Here is a 20,513-nt window from a genome sequence, read left to right as displayed (position 1 = left end):
TCGTCACGTCAACGTGTAAAAAAAAAAAAATCGTCTCTTGTAAACAAATTTTGTTCCGCAATTCACGGCCGTCTGTTAGGGCTGTACCGGTAAGACACGTGAACTCTTATTCAATAACTGGCGACAGGTCTTGTCTAGAGAGGAAGGATGGCACTTTGATAACACAGCGCCGGCAAACGTGCTTGGCGCTTCGTAAAAGTAGGCGGTGACGAACAAAATAGCAGAAGAGAGTGAGGGTGGGGGGATTATACATAGGCGTCCTGCTCGCGCACTATACGGCGAGAGCGACGGGGAAGGGGCAGTGGCCGACACTCGTGTGTCATCCCTGTTGCTTTCGACGCCACTACGACATCACTATTCGCACATATTTGCCGCAGGTACCGTTTAACTCAGCTGAAATCACTGCTAACCTTTATTAGTAAGTGCTGTAGAAAGAGGTAAATTGAGTCCTTTGTCGCCTAGTGCCAAGCCAGCCTTATAACAAAACATTCGGATCTTGGCTGTCGTCTTTCGTGAAAACAAACGCTGGTTGTTTTAGCTCCCCTACTGTCAGAATCAACATAGGGTGTCCATTGTTTGTGTTCGGATCCCCCCGGCCTATGTCTGTCATTGACCCCGGAGCCAAGCGCTCTTCTTCACTTAGTTCCTTGTCCTCTACCAACTTATCGCTGTTCTTCCTTTTTTATTTTTATGCGACCTCATCTTGTCCAGAACATTGCTTAGGCTGTAATCAAATACAGGGGACAGCATAATACAATGCCGGAACCACTACAGTTATTTTCTGTTTACTATAATGTACTCCCTTCAGTAAACGGACAGGGATTCCGCGGTAAGGCGAATTTTCTTCTTCGCCTATGAATGTAACTTGAAATTGAGGACTGCAATTCAAATTTGGCATTGCGAACGTTCCGGTGCGCTCGCCAATCCTAGCGTCTGCGTCACATTTTCTCTCTCTCTCTCTCTCTTTTTTTTTTTTGCACATGGCGTGGTCCGTATACTTTTGCTCACAGGTGTACGTTGTTTATGCGGTGAATAAATATTCCTTACATCTGAACAGTGGACAGGCCTGTGATGTTCCTGAAGCGATTGATCTGTGAGTTCTATAGTAACCATTTCCCTCATACGTTTGGCGTTAATAAGCAACAGCAACAGCACCACCATCAGCAGCAAAAACAAGAACACCAGCAATGACAACAGTGATAACAAGAATGCCAAAGCGGTTCAGGTATTTTTTATTTTGCTCTTAGCAATTAGCAGTAATGGTTTGTTTAGCTTCACTTTTTTTTTTCTTGCAATCTGAAATCTTGGAGCGAAAACAGCCGCGAAGTAAGCAATGGTTGGCATTATTAAGAGGCTTTCAAAGGGCGCTCCATTCGTACTTTTGGAGATTTTCTTCGCGCACTTCGCGTCTCCTTGGCACATGTAGATAAAATAACTTACGACATATTCCAAAGTACTAAGAGCGTCAGTCTTTGACTTCTGGGAACCCGGCGAACGTGTATATTCCGAAATGCCACAACTTCCTAGATGACGTTTAGAAATTGCGTGAGAGAAAGAAGCAAGGAATGCAAGGAGGTTACCTAGACGCACATACGGTTTACTACCCTCGGGGAAGGGGCATTCAGGGAAGGGAATAAAGGCGCAAAATAAGGGGAAAATGGGGGAGGTAAAAACATAAACAGTAGTAGCGCGCACGCTTGAAGGTGCGCGTCAAGTCTGTAAGCAGACTCGGAGACCTGTCGAGTTGAGGTGCTGTAGCAACGCCCTTCTTTCTTTGTGCGTCCGCGACGCGCACGGTCATGGTCCAAGCATATTCGCGTCTAAAAACGTTCTTGAATTCAGCCGGTTTAATGCTGTCGGCAGAAATCGGTGCTTTGGTGACATTATTTACTACTCCTTTGTAGCATCAGAATGCGTAACTTTGCCTACTTAATCAGCAAGTTTTGACGCCGTGTCGTCATGGTTTGTACACTAACTTGGCCTCTTCTGTCGACTTTAACGTAAGGAATAGCGAATTACAGTCACTGCGGCAGTGTGTTGCCTCATTCAAGTGAGAGAGAGAGAGAAGCGAAAATAATGAGAAAGGCAGGGAGGTTACAAATTCAAAAGGTGAAAGAGATGTTTTTAGACCCCGCTGGGAAAGCCCGTCCTACCTTTGTGCATAAGCCACTGATTTTAACCAAGGCGTTGGCTTCACCAGCTGTTTCCTAAATAAAATTGGCACGCTGAATCCTCATCATGCGCTTTTCAAGAACCAGATGAAGACAGCCAGCAGGTATTGTTGACTTGTTTGGTTTGTCTAGCGGAGGCGAAAACTGCGTAAGCCAAAGAGCGCGGGGAACAATGCATCCTTAATACATCTCCTGTACTGTCGTGTTCCCCAGTTCCTGGGTGGCATTGCGGGTGGTGCGAAATATCTTGATTTGTCTTTAAATGGCTCCCAAGTGTAATTCTGCATCGTGCATTGTTTGTTTTTCCTTAATAGGCCTTACTGTTTTTTTTTTGATCAATGTAATCATTCATAGCTACCTTAGTGATCACGTTCTCAAGATCCCGCAATAGCGCGACTAAAACAAGGGCACGAAGAAGCGAAAACCTTAGACAAGCGCTGTTCAACCTCAGTTCTGAATGTGAACCAACTAGCCCTCATGAAAATGTTACTAATGCAAGTTTTGTTCGTTTTCTTAAGGTTTCAATTTTTTTCTCGCAATGGTATATTAACGTTCTAGGCTTCTACATTGCATAATTATTAGCGTACCTCGCCCCTCCTGCTTGGGCCACAAGGCCTGCAGTATGATCTAAATGAATGAATGAATGAATGAATGAAATGCCCACAACTGTCGGGTGCGGCAATAAAAGGACAATGTAGCTGAGTAAATAGCATTCGACCACAGAAAGACATTTCCAAAAAGGACTGTGAATAAGTTGCTATGTTAAATAATATGCATAGGTCCTAATAGCCAGCTACACCACCACATATATAATCTATTCTACTTTCTTTTCTTCCTTTCTTTTTTTAAGTAACATTGTCCAAAATACTTATTGTGTTTTGTTCTTGATATCCTTCCTTGTGTTGTCCCGATGGTTATATACCTTATAGGTGGCATTAGGTGGCGCTAAAATGCATCAGAGCTCCAGAACCCTCGCAGAAGCACTTAAAAACTACACGCACGACATTGCATTAGCCTTCGAGTTTTTCATGCATGCGAGGGCGATCAAGCTCAGTAAAGCGAACGAATTTCAGTGGGAGGATCAACGTGCTCTTCTGAAATTCTTGCAGTGCGACCCTGCAGTCTGCTTTCACGGACTCCGTTCTAACTTCAAGGTTGGTGCTATCGAAGCCACTGGAATAGCATGAAGGCAAATCGAGAGATAGCGGCGCGAATGGGCCGGCGCGCTCGGCCTGCCGCGTTGCCGACTCCGAGCTGTCCACGCAGGATTGATCGCACTGACCTCAATCGACACGTATGATTCTTCGCTTGCGCTTCTCCCCTCGAAGCTGCAAGTTAGGGGGCACGTAAGCACCACCCGAAATGGATGCATTAGCTCGCGTTAGGAGGGCAGTTTTGTCCGTCGTCTCGCCCTTTTTTTTTTTGCGCTCGCTGTCGTCCACGCGCGGCGCTCGTTTCTCTTCGCTGTCCTCGCCAGTGAAGCTCCACGTGGACATTGTTTCTTAGCTAACAATCACGCCGAAAGCCCGGTCATTTCTTTTTTTCCCGTGATTTTCTCTTTTTCCGTCGATGGGTGTGCAGTCATTATTAGAAAGAGGAGGATGCTTAACATGATTAGGAAACGTGTGGCGCCTGCATTGTCACCCTGGTCCTTTATATCGGCGCCCCTAAGCGAGATTGATGGTGATGCAGCCGTTGGGTGCAGCCTCATATTTCGGGTCCCGCGGGTGCATGAAGAGTTATTTATCGCGCCTCGTCTTGTCCGGACACGGGGTCGCGGCCCCGGTGCTGGCCCCGAGGCGTCCGGTCGTCGCGCTGCGAACGCTGGCCGCCGCCTCCGCATTACAGGGGCCGACGAGATCACTGCCTACGGCCGCGCAGTGTGATCACGTGGCGGAAAACTCTCGGGGCGGCGCCCTTGTGCAACGGCTTCGCACGACCGAGGAGAAATCGTCGAGACGATTCCCGCGCTGTCACAACGCGGGCGCTATTGTTGCTGTATTCCCTCCATCCCTGTTACCCCGCGTGCAATTGGGGCTTTCCGTCTCCCAACGTTTATCTTAAGCCTGGATAAGTGCGTTTAACAACGTTCCTCACAGGTGTCTAATCGCCATCAACCCTGCAAGTGCAGACAGTACCACGTACGCGGTCCATGCGCCACGCTGTACAATCGGGAGAAAGTAATTTAATCACTAATGCGTGAAAATTAGTTGTCGTCACCATAGTATTCACGAGTTTCATTTCAATAAAAAATTCCGCCCCTTGTGTGAGCACTGATCCCGCCACTCCTCTAAGTACTGACAAAGTATTGATTAGGTTGCCCGCTGCTAGGCGTCTGCAAGTGCACGGAGCTCGGAGACTCCGAGCATCAGGCAACCTTGAGCGACACGTGTTTCCAACATTTTCAATCTCATTCAAATAAATCGCTCACTCACGCAGATAACGGAAGTTGCGAAGACGACGTCACCGAGAAGGGAGGTCCGAGATCTTGGAGGCGACGATTTGTGCACTATATATATATATATATATATATATATATATATATATATATATATATATATATATATATATATATATATATATATATATATATATATATATATATATATAATTGAGAGATTATTTCTGAGTCCAAAAAATGGAGCAATAGCAAAAGGCCATGCGTGATGAGGTTCGCTCCTCCGAATGCATAAATTTATAAGAAATGTCAGCGTAGAAGCAGCCTTGTTATGGATGCCAAAAAACTACAGAAGAGGAAGTAGTGGACCTGCTTGACACATACCGCCTATATGATCGCATCATTCAAGAGGCCGGCTGGTTCGGAAGCCAAGGATTTCAATATGCATTTGGATTTTTTTTATTCTGTTCTATTCTGTATGTCTTTTCTTTTTTTTTGCGGCGCTTAAGTCGTTGAGCTCCCACTGTGTTCCCAATATCATTCGTAAGTACATACCACGCTTTGAAGGGATAAAAAAGGTTTCAACTTTAAGAAAACATTTGACGACAACGACTCAAGCCCGCGACAAACGAACGGGCTGCTGAAGTGCCGCGTTCAGAAATATTTTAATATGAAAATTTGGTGGGGACGAAATGTAAAAACGAAGTGCAAGAACGCTTGCTTGAATTTAGGTGCACGTTACAGAACCCCAGGTGTACAAAATAATCCGGAGTACCCCATTACGGCGTGCCTCATAATCAAATTGTGGTTCCGGCAAGTAAAATCTCAGAATTTAATTAACAACATTTTATCACTTATATTTAGGGGAACTGCATACCACATTCGAAGCCCCCATTAATATATATAGACCAGAAAGCTTTCATGTTTCGAACAAGTGAACGATACGTCAAATGTACGGTTTTATTCCTGGGAAAACACGGGGAAGGCGGGAGATGGAAATTCGACATGATGAGCAAAACGAGAGCAAGGCGAAAGCAACGTCCAAACGTTGGCTCCTGCTTCCAACTTGCTCAGTCCTTTTGCTCATCCTGTTTTATTCCACTAATATATTTGGGCACGATAAACTGCCGCTTTGTCGCAACTGTTTTCGCTTTGTTTCACTTACTGCAAAAAGAAGAGCTGTTAATTAAGCAGCATAGCTTGTAAATAAAATATGATAACGCCTGTCCCTGAATTAACTTCTCTTGCTAGCTTCGTGGCACCGCTGCACAACTTGCAACGACCAACGCCTACCATATGAGAACGTTTCACATATATATGTAACGAAGCAAGTAATCGCCTGTAGCATGCGCACATCAAAATAAACGCATGCTGTAGTATTTAAGCTAAAACGTAGTTCGAGCTATGGTTCTGATCACAGATTTACCCTGCGGCTCCACTCAAGCGTAATAAGATAGCTTCTTGTGCTATAAACGTCGATGGACTCTAATATTATTAGCAACAACGAACGATGTCCAGGTATTCAGCGTATAGAATAACTGATTGCGAAGTATAACTGGGTTGGTTCGAAATACCCGTTTGAATTCCGTAATGCGTACATCAAGTTAGAGTGATGACTTTCTTTCTTTTTTTTTTCTTTTTGCGTAGACCGTTCCTGGTAATTTTCACTGTCAAAGTGGCCATGACAAACACTAACAAAAACGACAGTGCACAAACGTAAGCAGTTCGTCTCTGCGCCTTGCATTTTGTGAACGATTGGCAAAACTTTTAAAGCCTACTTTTCACATTTTAAAACCTCTATTTCAGAAAGCGAAACGGCAATTTCCATCAACGCATCGACATTAAAGTACGTTGATATAGCCACAGACAGCTATAACGGATTTTCCCGGCATCTGGCAAATTTACTTCAGAGCTCGAAAACTGATTACAGCATACATCCCTCGTAGTTTAGCTGCCACACGAAGTTGGGTCGTCATATACATTCAAAGCAACTACGAGAACGGCCTTAGTGACCTCGCCCGCTGGGAAGCATACTCAGTGCGGCTGAGCCTGTTTGTGTTGCTGAGGCACAGAACTTCTGTTATAATACCCTCGCAAAGCTGCGCGAGTTGTGGTTGTCGCCAGTGGTGAAAAAAAAACAAAGTTCGGGAACGCACGCGAGCGCTTGAGAACTTAACCAGAGGAGCAATAGAGCCGGCGATAGTATAGCCGTGATAGTGGCGCTGATAGCACCCGCTGGCTGACGTGGCGAGACAAATCGCAGAGTAGCCGCAGTGGTGGCTCAGTGACTAAGGCGTTGCGCTGTTAAGCACGAGGTCGTGGGCTCGATCCCGCCCGCGGCGGTCGCATTCTGACGTGAGCGGACTCCAAAAACGCACGTGTATCGCGTATTGTGTGCACGGTAAAGAACGCCAGGTGGTAGAAATTAACCCTGAGCCCTCCATTACAGCGTCCCTCAATCACACTGTACAGTTTCGGGACGTTAAACCCCACACTTTATTTACGAACCACAGAGTAGGTTAAGAATAAGGCAAAAGCGACATCGAAAATACTGCCTGGTGGCGCAGTAGACGAAGCAACCAGGCGCGAATAAGATCAACAAGATTTGTTTCTTGTTGCTGTTTTGCGGATATTTGCCTGATAAAATCTAGTATTATGCGACTTTTTGACTTATTAGGCAAACTATAGCAAATTTATCACAAGTTTCCTTTTTCTTTGGATGCCTACCACGAAATTTGTAAGACCAATTACCAAATCGAAACAAACTCCAGCTGCCCTCCTTCTGGCAATACGCTCACGCCAAGGTCCATGGACACATGGGTGGCGAAGCCTGAGGATGAAAAGCGGTCGAGAACAATTGTCGGCGACATCAGTGTCGTCGTGTTGCTATCGTCGAATACAGTTGAGGAAGGAGGAGAAGGAGGAGGAAGACGTTGTTGGCTGCAGGCGTATCTAGCCGCGCTGGAATTGCCGCCATGGACGGATGGATGGATGCTACGAACGTCCCCTTTGAAACGGAGCAGTTGGTTGCGCCACTAATCTGTTGTTTTTATTTTGCATAATGTCCTACCTGTCTTAAAAAAATAACACGCAAAGAATTTCCAGCATCAAAGTTTCTGAACCACATTGGGTACATACTTTTGTGCCACCAAACCTACAATCGCTTTTTACGTCTTTTGCCGATATGTTTACTTTCCGCCTGCTGTCCCTGAACCCAAGGGTTTCAAGGAGGTCACAGGAGCCTAAACCGACAGCTGGGTAATCTTTACATTCTAATGTGACATGTTTCATCGCTTCCCTAGCTTTGCCGCAGCAAGCACATGCTTCTTCTTCCTCGGCGCACCTCGCTTCATAATTACGCGTTCTAAGGCATCCTGATCTCGCTTCGAAAACTAAAGAGCCTCCCTTTGAGTTACCATAAACTGCTTCTTTCCTTGTAGAAATTACTCTGCCCTGTGACCTCTTTCAGAAGAGTTTCAGAAACCCAAAATCTACAGGTGTCCTCATTCAAAGTGCATCGCGAAATGAGTGAACAACGCGACGCGAACAGCGACGTGGAACAGAACGCTAGCCGTATAGCTTGTAAGCCATCCAGCGCACTAAGCCGCACCGGCCCGTCAACCCCCCCCCCCCTCCCCCCCTTCGACACAACGCCCCGAAATGAATCTGCTATACGTCGCCAATCACAGTCCAAATCCATATCACTTAAGAACCTCAGTAGGAGCGGCAACACTCGCCTGGATGTCCACTGTCCTCACGGAAACAACATGTGTCTACATTAACATGTGGTTCCTCGATGCTGAAGCGCTTAAAATAATTGCGCAGTGTAGCCAGTCTAGCACACTGAGAAATTATGTTCAACATCTGCTCGAGTCTCACAGGTCACACACAAGGGCGACGCGACAAGTCCAATCTTGTTTAGCCATGTAGAGTAAGTGCTGACCCCGTGTAGAAGCGATACAGCAGGCCTGCTCAGTTCCTCCGTCACACAGGACTGGTGACGGGGTAACCATAAAGACTCGAAATTTCTGGTGATCGCTTGTTTTACAAGGTGTCGAGGGTCTATAGGGGCCTTTGTTGGCCTAAGGTCTAAGCGAGCAAGGCCTAAGCGAGCAAGTCTATCAGCCGTCTTGTTTCTCGTATGGACTACATCAGAAAGAAACCATTGAAACGTTATAGCAAATGCGACGCTGCGCTGCTTCGTGAAGGCGTAAAGAAACTTGTGTGCCCTTTTCCGGAGAAGATCCTTGTTACAACAACTGCAGAGCAGGCTTGCTGTCTGACCGCACTGCAACGCGCTGCATGCGCCCGGTGGGACCTCAGATTTCTAAAGGCTGCCTCAATGGAGTACACCTACTCGTATACGGTCGACGAGACGACGCAGTCGAGTCGGGCTGCCCAGGACACCTTGAAGATGGGAATCACAAATACTGCTGCACTGGCGCCGCGGTACATATCGACGGAACCGTCGGTGAAGACCTTTAGATGTTGGTCATACGTTCTTTGGAAGTGTTCAAACACCAACGAATGTGGTTAGGATGGATAGTTGGGCGTGTTGGTTAAGCATGATCTGAAGTGAAGGTGCTAAAAAGACGTGTCTGTGTGTTCCTTCTTCGTCCATCGTATTTTTAGCGCCTTCACTTCAGATCAACGAATGTGCTTCCGCGACAGGTGTAGAGCGCTTGTGTATCGGAGAAATTGTTAGCTGACTGTCTAGATTTTTGTATGACCATGGTGGCGCAGGTCGCTTCCTTTGTTTGGGAAATTTCAGGCCAAGAAGACGAAAAGTGTTTAGCGCCATGAAAGCACGTGACTCCGTACGTCGTCGCAGATGATTTAGGAGGGCTCGCCGCGCGCTCGATTCGCTTAGTCTACGTACCATGTAAGCAGTCTTTGAGAGGCGACAAGACGAAGCGCTGGTAGCCGAGCCACGTGGAGCACTGACGCTCGCCGCTGCTTGTGGCACACAACTCTGAGGGCTTGTCGATGAAGTGTTCCCAGCCGATCGTATTGAGATTCATATGGAGATATCAAAGGCAGTTGAAAAAGCACGTCGTTGATCATTACTGCGGTATGTAACATTATAATCGATTATGGATGATATCGCCGCGTTTTACGGGTCTGGCGAAATTTCGCACAAGGTTAGGACGTTGAGATGCGTAACTGCGGTCGCAGTAAATGAACATAAATTGAAAGAAGAACCTATTCAGACTTTTAGAGCGCAGCTCTTAGGCGCCCGCTCCTGCGTAGAGTGTCGGCGTGCCTCGACGTGGCTCGGTGTCACTCGGCCTACCTCGGCGTAACCGAGCGAACGAGCACAGGGAAGGATGAAAGAGCGAACGCGATGAAAGGTGGAGATAGCGCAGAGGTTGCAAGGAGGAGCAGGAGGTGCAGCGGAACCATGAGGCGGAAAGCGGAGGAGGAGGGTATGGTGACAGCGCGAGAACAAAAGCATAACGCCGCGCAAGACGGGCTCTGCGGCGACGACGGTTACGAGATGGCGCCATAGTACGGGGACGTCGTCTGTTCACCGATGACGCCACCGATACCATATTTGGAAACAAAGCGCTGCATGAGCGGAGGTGTGTCTGTGGCGGCTGCTGTGAATCGCGCCCAAGCGTCAGCCACGCGCTGCCTCTCGAGATATCCCGATCAGCGAGGCAATCGCGCCACACTTCGCTCTGTTTGCAACGTACCACACGAGACAGGTCGTCCGTGCCAGCTAGTATATCGCGCAATGAAAACACCTATAGCGCTGCGCTCAAATTTCGCATTAAAGAGTATCGTAATCGTGGTGATTTTTTTTATTTATAGTGAGCCGTAAGTCTGAACTAATAATCCGTTGCCGTATTGTAATATCACGTAGCGTTACTATAGTAATGCGGCAGTTTGTTTAATCTACATGGGCAGGCGGGCAGAAATTATGCGCTATGTGTTATCGAGCATTTGTAGAGGTACTACGTTTGTACAAAATCATCCCGCTATTCGTGGGTGGCGTACGCGCACTCTTTATGGCTTACGACCTCATGTCTATGCAAAGCAAAGGAAATGGAAACATTAGCCATAAAAGCCATCTTTTTATGTCGCCACCTCCGATTGCAAGAGAACTTTGACACCATCTAACGGCCCGGTTGGACGTCTGTCGTCGAGCAAATCCAGCTGATACAGCGTGATGCCCCAAAGCGATTCTACTCGCTCCGCCGGTTTCATTGTGCACCGAAGTGCCTGCATTTTTGCACTGTTTCACGCTGCGATTCGCGTGAGCATAAACTGCGTACTGACTCTATCGTGGGCGCGGACCCAAGTCGCGTCATTTTTACGACTTATGGTACGCTTTACGTCTTTGACATGTGCTTCCGAATATACGCCCTTGCACAGCTTGTGTCAATCGTAATCTATCCGTGTGGCCATGGATAGTAGACTCGCTTCTCCACACGACATGGACAACAATAGAAAAAAAAAATAACGAGGGCTGCTCTGGGACGTCGCGACGAATATAGAAAATTTGCGTATGGCAGAAGACACGACCAGTCGTCAAAGGTCATTTTGACTCTTGCCCGCCTCAGTGTAGAATGTTGATGCCGCGTAGCTTCCACCTCCTTTATTCGGTTGGGCCTCTCCCCTTTGAAGTAAATCCACATACAGCAGTGCAGCGCGCAGTGGAGCTCACAGTTCACAGTAAATGCATTTGCTGCAGTTTTGACGAAGCGAAGCAAGCAAGTGAGCTTGCATTGTGGCAACACTGTGCCCTCGACCATCATGATGCAAAAAATTGAGCTTTTACCATTGCAGTTAACAAACACGTCACACGTGTAGAATCGTTACCCGCTTGGTAATATAACCGGCACGATAGCGTTTGCGTATCGTAATGACACGCTAGCGTTTTAACGTGTTAGTCAAAATTATTTATACGAAATCTTATTACATAGTTCATTCCATACTCTACAAATAAAGTTTAATAAAAGAGGCAGCTTACAAAAGTAGCTTGTGTCTAACTAACACGCGAATATTCTTCATACGGACATAACCATGCGAATATACCACGTCACGATACAAGATACAGGCGTACAGTAGTGAACAGCATGGTATGATGTTTTGAATTTGAGTCCTTGCGAGATAAACTGCTCAGAATGTTGTTGCTGCGTTAAGCACGATCTCCAACCTTGCAATCGTACAACAAGCAACAAGCATTGTCATCGTACTTTATGCTCACCGCACAGCCCACCTACCGTGAACATAATTTGTGTATTCCAAGAATGTATGACAAGAAAACCGTAATATCAACCAGTAAGTAAAAATACCTGCGTGCTAGTGAGATCAATTTTAATGATAGGTGGGGTGCTTAGCCGAGCAAAATGTTTGGCAGCTCTGAACTATAGCAAGAGATTAAATGACGAAAGTTGACGGCAATTTGTCTCTTCTTCCACTTTTATTTTCATTTATTAAGGATATGATGGATATCGCCAATTTAACCATAATTCATTCTGAATTTCAATTTTTAAAAACAAAGTGTTAGTTTTCCCTATGTCTCGCATCTCTAGCATGTTTCTCAATGCAGTGACAACTATCAACTATCAACTATCAGTGAAAACCACTATCACCTCTGCTATTCGAAGTCTATTCCTGTGCAAGAGATGTAACTCCAAGTGTGCATCACTTCGTGTGGGAATGCAAAAGACTAAGGACATTCCGAGACAACAACCAGCCGAAAGCGGTGACGTCCTTCAAGGACTGAGTACGGCCTCGGGCTCATGTTAGAGACGCTTAACTTACCAGCTAACTTCGCATGTGAAACTTCTATCATGTGCCGCACTTAGCCGGATCTCTCTTCCCTTTACTCAGATCTCGCGCCATCATTTAAATATACATTTTTATCTCTCTATCTCTATCTCTCTCCCCCCTCTCTCTCTCTTTGTCGCCTTCCCTAAGCTTTCTTTAGTTTTATTGCCTTTCAGATTCTCTGGGGTATGTTTTTCTAAATGTGGAAAGATGGGAAGGTAGGCCTTTCTAGGACCGGCTATCCCAAGATGTCAAATATGCAGAAATATTGAAGAAAGAAATGTCGACACGCACTAGACACACAAGCAAAAGTCACAAGCTCACGATAAGCACCACTATACAGGCATTGGCACCGGCAGCATACTCTAGTGCCTTGTGTAGCCATTCATCACAAATGAAGTGGGGAGTGCATACAAGTCCTGTCATGTTTACACATATAGTATATGTAGCATCCTTAGTTGCTCATAAACCAGACCGCGAGGGACAACACGGCCGTTATCTCAACACGTTGACAAAGAAAAAGAAAAGAGACCGTGACGTGAACACGTCGAGAAAGAAAAGCCCAGCGCACACCAGACAAATAAGCTTATCACTCATAGGCCGTCTATCAGGTTCGTGCCCACTTAAACACGCGAAGGGCGCTAACGGCGTTCCTCTACTTATCAGAGCATGACCACAGTCCCATCACTTGGCTCATTGTGAGAGTACGTCTGTGGTCTGTCAAGGATGTTCAAACATGTCTGAGGTTGCCCCTAGGCAAGTGTATTGGACGTATCTTAGGTACTGTTAGAGAACTACGCATGACTGGTTTTGCCATCGTATTTAAGTGGCTACCCTCACACATCGGCGTAGCAGGCAACGACGCTGCTGATAAGCTTGCACACACAGCCTTAGCATTTAAAACAATGAAGAACGCTCCTCAGGACACAAAACGACTAACGAAGCCGGCTGCCTTAGACCACTTTCATTCGTTGTAGTCTACACAGTAACGCCATTGTGACTATAAGGTAGTGAGTGATGCAGCACAAGACCTAGCGCGTTATCGTCGAGTGTGCACTGCCAGGCCCTGAGAGACATTGACAATTGCTGTTTAAGTGACAGGACTTTGATGCAGCTAAATAATAGTCAGTTAATAGTTAATTAAGAGATGGGCTCGATCGTAGAGTGGCTCCGCACACAAGGGCAAGGGACATTTTTAATGCAATCAGTGTCAGTGTGAACATTTAGCGTAGTGAGCGAAGTCACCTGGAACTTACAGCGAAGTCAAGTCACGCCGCGCTCTCGCCCCGAGCCAGTGAACACAGCTTCGCCTCCCCAGCTGGTTTGGTCTTCCTTAGCCTCCCAATCACTCAGCCACTATCCCAAGGAATTTGTCAGCTCCCCCAGTTTGGTGTTTAATTTCTTCATTGTATTATGAAAAGATGAGTTCGGTAGTTCCCAGACGTGCTGTTTCAACGAGCTGAAACCAGAACCTGTGAACTTTGTAATTTCCCTGGCACATTTTAATCGACAGCATAGTTGCTTCGTATTAGTGCGCAGAAATGGATTGGAATTGGGATGGTTTTGAATAGACTCCCATGCTTCAAACTTGGCATGCAATTTGAAACAGGTTTTCGGCCGCAATAATTCATACCTCTCGTGACATAGTGTGCAGCTACGCCTGTAAAATTTAGCTCCTAGAGACATTTCTGGTTGGTTCGCGAAAAAAAAAAGATGCTATCTCATAAAAAACGCGCTTGTTTCAGCCCACGGTCGCTGAGCACGCTGACTTTTCGTGTCCCTAATTCCTGGCCTATGTTCGTAGCGTGGCCATCGCGCAGTCTAAAATGGACGCGCGAACACTGGGCCGCCTCAATCCCGAAAACGTGTTCTGCCCGATAGGTACCCGATAGGTTGTGCAGTCGTCAGTTATTAGGAGGACAGTATGCGCAAACTCAACGAACTTCACTATACACTCAGACGTTCATTGAATGCACAGCTTAGTCAACACATATTCACCGGACACTACCACAATCGGACGAACCGCTCTGCCCCAGCCATATCCTTCAATTCATTGTGTTGCCTTCCCGGAAATAAGCTCAGGGATGGCCCCTGTCTACTTGACGTGCTTGGCAGTGTCATGCTCATCGTTGACTTTTTCCTTCTTTTCTGCTTTTCGTGACCAAGCCTGTTTCGAAGTAATGCGTACGCGCTTTAAACCAACTTACTTTTAATTCATAATATATTCAGTATAGCAAGTACGCAAACTTTCGCCAATTGGCCTACTTGCTCTAGTTATGCTTGAATGCCATCAATTTTTTTTTTGTTGACGAATGCATTGATCCGCGTTACTGGATCTTCAATAACTTAGGAACACAAACGCACTTGCCGCCACTGTCGTCGGCGCCGTAATTTTGGGCCCCGGAACATCTCTTAGTCATCGCATTATCGTTGCACTTCCAAGCAAGGAGGGAGCACCCGAGTGCGCGTTCGCTACCAAATTGTAACCGTGCGCCGTAAAGTCAATGTCCGGTTGCTCCTGTCCAGGTTTGTGAGCGCATTCATTCTACGTCCCGTAGCGTACCGCCTAACGCGGCTTTATTCGTTTCGTACTTGTTCTTCTCGTCCCTGGTCCAGTCGTCTGGTTCGGAATTCTCCTGTCCCAACGACGGAGGGTAACTTTTCTGAAGAGGGGGTCCGAGCCCGTGTCTCCTAGTCGTAAAAGTGCGGCCTCCTCGCTATGACCCCGCAGTTCTCTCTGCGTTCGACTAGAGTGGCGTTACGTCTGCGCCACTCCCGGTTAATAGAGGATCCGCCCGGACAGCGCATCTGATTGACGTGTCGGTCTGGTTTTCAATCACAGTGTGCCCTTTTACGATGCCCGCGTCCCAAACGCTGCCGCTGATAGCAGTGACTGCGTGGCGCAACCCTGGCCGGACTGCTCACGCTCGAGCTCCCTCGATGCCCAAATGCCTTGCCTGCTAACGCTGGCCACGGCGGATGTTCTCTTCTCTTTGCTTTAAGTTTACCAGCAAGAGAAAGTATGGAACGAATGTGAAAAGCACTTTCGGAAAGCTGCTTAAACAAAGGCATCGTTCGTGGGCCCTGCCCCAATTCTTTCGCTCTTAAATACTTGGCGAATCACTCAAGATTTATCTTTTAAGGCAGAAAGTAAGAACATCAAATGAACAAGTAATGTATGCCCGTTATCTAATATTTTTTTTTTCGGTTATGCCGAATTTGAACCCGCACGGGGCAGGCCGGACGCTCATTCATCTTTTCTGAACTGAGACGTGCCGTTGAGGGGCTTCAGAACAACGTCAGCGTCCAGCAGTCACGCTGCTTTGAGGCAATCTAACTGCGGTCATTTGACGGGCACAAAGTTCGTTTGCCTTCGCAGGAACTATCGCGAGCCGGCCCTTTATTAGCCGCGCACTCGGCGAAAGCTGAACCCCTCTGGCGTCGCCCTTAACGAGGTGGAATCCAAACGGACTCGCGTCCGACCGCCTGCGGCTGCTCGAAATGAGACTCGTGGCTGCGCTGCCACGACATTGGAAAAGGGCTACGCACGAAATATTCATACGTAAGCCAACGCCGCACATCTCGAAATTGCTCAGCCTTAACAAGCTCATAAAAATAGGGCTGCCGCGCGTACCGGGCTCAGGGGAGCTTCGCTGTGTGCGTCTGTGTTCCGGCGCTCTTGCGCCTAAAGGCGCTCATCACGGAATAGTATCTCCTTTTTTTTCCCCCGGCCTCGTTTCTGTTTCCGCTGTTCGCGGTCTTTTCTTGTCTGGGTTCTCTCTCGAGTCCTTCCATCACTCAAGAGCTCTCCTGAAGCGGTCGTGATGGTACAACGACGCGCGCGGGGGGCTCGCGCCCCTCCTTTTGGCTCGCTTCGCATTTGCCCTCGAGCCCCCCGTCGCCCTCTTTTTCAGCCTGGCTTCTTCGCGACAGTTATCAGTGGGAAGGATCTCGGCTGAGGAGTCCGAGGTTAATGTTCTGTGTCCGAAAGGCCCAGCGGCGCTCCTTATTAATAACTGACAGAGGGGAGGGGTCGCGATGCAGCGAACAGCCCACCTGTCTGTAAATGCATCACGCTCTAAATTTACCCATTAACCTTGCGCCGTTCACAATGCGTTCTTTCAGAGCTCTCCTGTACACAGCCCGCAAATCACGAGCTCGTCGCGTTCCGCTTGTTGCATCCAAGTGTCACACCAGAGCGCTGACATTCTAGCACTTAAAGAGCGGCTTACAGTATCGTACACGTGTTGACATTTTTAGTCTCCAACTTTGCCCGCTGTTCCGGGTCTGTGCGGAGCGAGCAATCTTATTAATCCATCCAAATGCGGCCGCCAACACGTCAACCGCCGCACTCGTATTCTTTTTTTTTTTTTTAGTGCTAGCGTGACAGCGAGTCTCCGAGAAAGGTTTACATTTTATAGGAAGTCGGGAAAACGCGACGAATTGTTCGGAATCTTCCAAATCATTATGCAAAACCTTGCACGGTTTTGTCTTCCGTATTGCAACTGCATGCTGAATGTACGCCGGTGTGTGCAATCCAGAGAGAATTGTCCATGAGTAAACGAAGTATGCAGTGGAAATTGCCAGGTCTGTACGATGCAACACTCGTCGATATTTTGCGTCTTCGTCATCACTGTAAACTGAGCCCTGCCACCGAATGCTGAATAGATGCCGGATGCTATTGAAGAATGACAGCCTGACAATTATAGAGTAGACGAGTGTCATATGGAAACCTGTCACAATATCTATCTTCAAGAAAAAAAATATTTACTCCACTAAAGTTTCATATGCATTGCTAGAACCATTTCCACCGTTTGATAACGAAGACAGAAGAGAAATTGCGTTCTACAGAAAAAACAACATAGAACACCCCTCATCACTCAAATAAGGATTCCTCGAAGTTACAGTCACGGGAGTGTGCCCAACCGCAGCTTATTTCGTTTGCTTTATTGCATGTGCTGACAAAGCTTAATACGAAATCTGAGATAAATCCAATCTTCCTGATAACGAGTGTTGTGATGTTCAAGATAGGTCTCATATTCTTTAACTTGTATTCCTTCATCATTTTCTCCATTTGCTGGAATCATTTTCCTCTACTGGGACCATTTTCTAATTTTGATATCATTTACTTCAAAGTAATGGAAATGTCTGAAGAGCTCTCAAAAATTATTAGTGCCGGCACATCTCCGCGTTAGGCTGTTATTTTTCTGTTAATTTTAATGTTAGTTGCATTATAGCGTTTTATTTGCTGCTTTGTCTCTATGAAAGTGTTTCACAACATACATGTGATACAGAAACAGAAATTCTCATCTACAGACAAATAAGGAATCTTTGTTTGTATCTTCTAACTCATTTTATTAAATTTACGTGCTTCCTGCAGACTGCCGGTTCAATTGATAAGTTGAATAGACTGTAAAATAATTTTTTCATGACCTGTACCGTTACTCTTACGCCAGCAATAAATTCTAGAATTCTGAAATCAGCTGATTGGCCCGGAACTTGATACCCAATGATGCGGCGGTTTGGGTCAGTCGATGCTGCATTTTGACGGTATACCGGCACGGCAAACAAGTCGACACAAACATAAACGCTGAACTCCCAACTGATATTCATTTCAAGTACGCACACAATTTATACTGCGATGTTCAACGCCAAATTGATCTCGCCTAGAACCAATGAATAAATACTAAATTGAAAACACTAATGACGCAATAACGGATCATCGCCGGGGGCCGTACACAGAACGAACTTAAGCAGGCGAAAAAGGAATAATGAAGACTATTCGTCAGTGAAATAAATAAATAAATAAATAAATAAATAAATAATTAAATAAATAAATAAATTATTAATTAATTAAGCGAACACACAAACGACTCCCGCGAGCAAGATCGGACACACAAGGCAAAGAAAGATAAGTTGCAAATTCAGTGCCTTATTTTTCCCAGCTTGAATGGCTGCGATGGCATACCTCAAAAAGTAAATCTCTAAGTCATTAGTAGACAGTTCTTGAATAACGTAAACAAGCAAATGTAAAAGCCTTACGTATATAAATAAAGAGCATGCTCCATACGTTACCGGGTTTCTGTGGCTAACGTTCGCTATGTTAACGTGCGCTATTCTGCGATGTTAACGTAGTGTATACGCACGCTAATAGCGGTGTCAAATATTGCGGTTCCTGTGGCTCCCCGTTTTAAGGTGAATTGTCGTAATGGATGCGCGCATGCTATCATTGATCGCCAATAAATGGTGACTTAAGCTTTCTCTTCCACTCAACTCACCCAAATGACAAGTTATGAACTGCTAAGAACGAGATCGATTGGTGATTCTGGTTCCCGTAGCCCTGACGAGATGTGTTGGCAGAGAAACGGCGGGATTGCTGAACTATATATATTGTCTTGCATAGGCTTGACAGCAGATAATAGATGACACCCTGTCCATTTACGTCCCTGCACGTTAAACAAAGTCTACGAGTGATGTGCACTGTAACGTCCGCCAGAATATTTGCGTTTAGCGTATGTAAGGCTCTGTGCGCTATTCAAAACTGTCTAGTAATGACACTCTGGATCATGAACACCACTACTCGCAATAGATCGTAATGTATCGCAATGTGATGGATTACAGCGGGTTGTCTACTCCTCGTAATAGATAACCAACAAGCCCAAATTTTCACATTTGGACATTATTTCGCTGATAGTGATGTGAATCCTTGCAGTAACTGGGACATTTGAAGAAATACTGATTTCTCGTACGTGATACCGATCTTGCGCGTACAGTTGACAAGCGCAACATTCAGGGGCGCCTTGTAGCCCTACGCATTGATCGGACTTACGCGGATCAGATCAGATAACAGATCACAACGCTTCTCTGTTGTTTACGATGAATCGCAACAGCTGCAGATGCTGCGATTGCTACAGCGCATGGCGCGAATGTTTACCGGAAGAGCGCCCAATGCACGCATGAGGAATGCCCACACGAGGCGTCACGCGGCCGAGCCACGGAGAAAGCGGTCGGTCTGAGCCCACCGGTGTGACAACTGCGGCGGCTTCCGTCTTCTCGCTCCCTCCGGCTTCGCTTGGCGGCGCCGCTTAGCGCCAGTCACGTGGCGTTTCGCACGCCCACAGCAGGCGACGTGCGCGCATCCAACTCGGGAGGTAACAAGCGTGTCCCCCGTGATTAATGGCGGCGGAATGTCGCCGTCGTCGTCTCAAGGAGCCCTCTTGTTCCCAGTCTAGAGACCTCCCGTGTTGTGAATTAAATTTGCTTCCACTGCTCGGGCCGGAAGCGTTCCAATCGGAAGATTCAGCCCCGGTTCGCGCATCCGACTCAGCTTGGCTCACTGCCGCCTGCAGCGCGCGCATGCCCTCCCGGTGCCGCGACCGCTGGGAGAGGAGGGCCCGCGCCGCGGCTTTAATGTCATCATCGGCTTCCGCCAATCTTCCTGTGGTCTCTGCTTTATCCTACTTTTGTCGGCCTGCCTCATTCCACGCAGATATATAATCATCAAGATGCTGGGCTTAGGAGTGTCACTGCTGCGTCCTGGCGTCCCACACGGCTTAGTTCATGCCCTGAAGAAACATTTCGGCGTTACCCTCCGAGCACCCGAATAATTTTGTCTCACTTAGGCCAGCAAATGCGCCAGGCATGACCAAAGACTCGAGGGATTCGCAACCAATGTGTCATATGGTCCGCTCACCTGCAATGCCATAATATTGTGTGTGTGAAAGCGCATTAAGTATGCCCCATGTTAATTAGTTATCACAAGTTAGCGTAGCAGCGTCTTCTTGGTAGTCTCCGGATGTACTTTTCAAGGAGAATCTTCGGCTGCTATAAGCACGCATGCATCCCTGTTTCCTCCATCGCTGTTGACGCAAGAATGTGGTGCAAGTTGTGTTCTCTTTGATCGCCGCATTCACGATACGATAATCGGAGATTAGAGCAAAATCCTCGTGAAGCTTCCTCCAGTAAACGTTTAATGCCTATGATAATTCATATCTGGTGGTGACCGCGCTCCGAGATCCGGCGTTGCCTTGTGAGGAAAAAAAAAACCACAGGCTGTGATGCGGACACCTTATACCACTATACTCTGCAATTGTGTTGCACTACCCACAAGGAAAAGTGTTGTAATCGAACTCTCCCATAGTTCACAAAATGCTTATAGCGGGTGA

The 20,513-nt window shown here is 46.8% G+C and overlaps 2 long non-coding RNA genes across 2 annotated transcripts in view; both read right to left on the bottom strand.

Annotated features, from left to right (window-relative positions):
• LOC139054199 (uncharacterized) overlaps positions 1 to 20,513 on the bottom strand; it is a 125,445-nt gene that overhangs the window by 65,665 nt on the left and 39,267 nt on the right. The gene's annotated exons all lie outside the window — the stretch shown is intronic.
• The window catches only part of LOC139054200 (uncharacterized), a 51,043-nt gene that overhangs the window by 291 nt on the left and 30,239 nt on the right, over positions 1 to 20,513 (bottom strand). The window lies entirely within an intron of this gene.

The sequence above is a fragment of the Dermacentor albipictus genome, chromosome 1 (genome assembly GCF_038994185.2).
Source record: "Dermacentor albipictus isolate Rhodes 1998 colony chromosome 1, USDA_Dalb.pri_finalv2, whole genome shotgun sequence".
NCBI lineage: Eukaryota > Metazoa > Arthropoda > Arachnida > Ixodida > Ixodidae > Dermacentor > Dermacentor albipictus.
The sequence above is the reverse complement of the archived record's forward strand: the minus strand, read 5'-3'. Positions and strand labels throughout refer to the sequence as shown.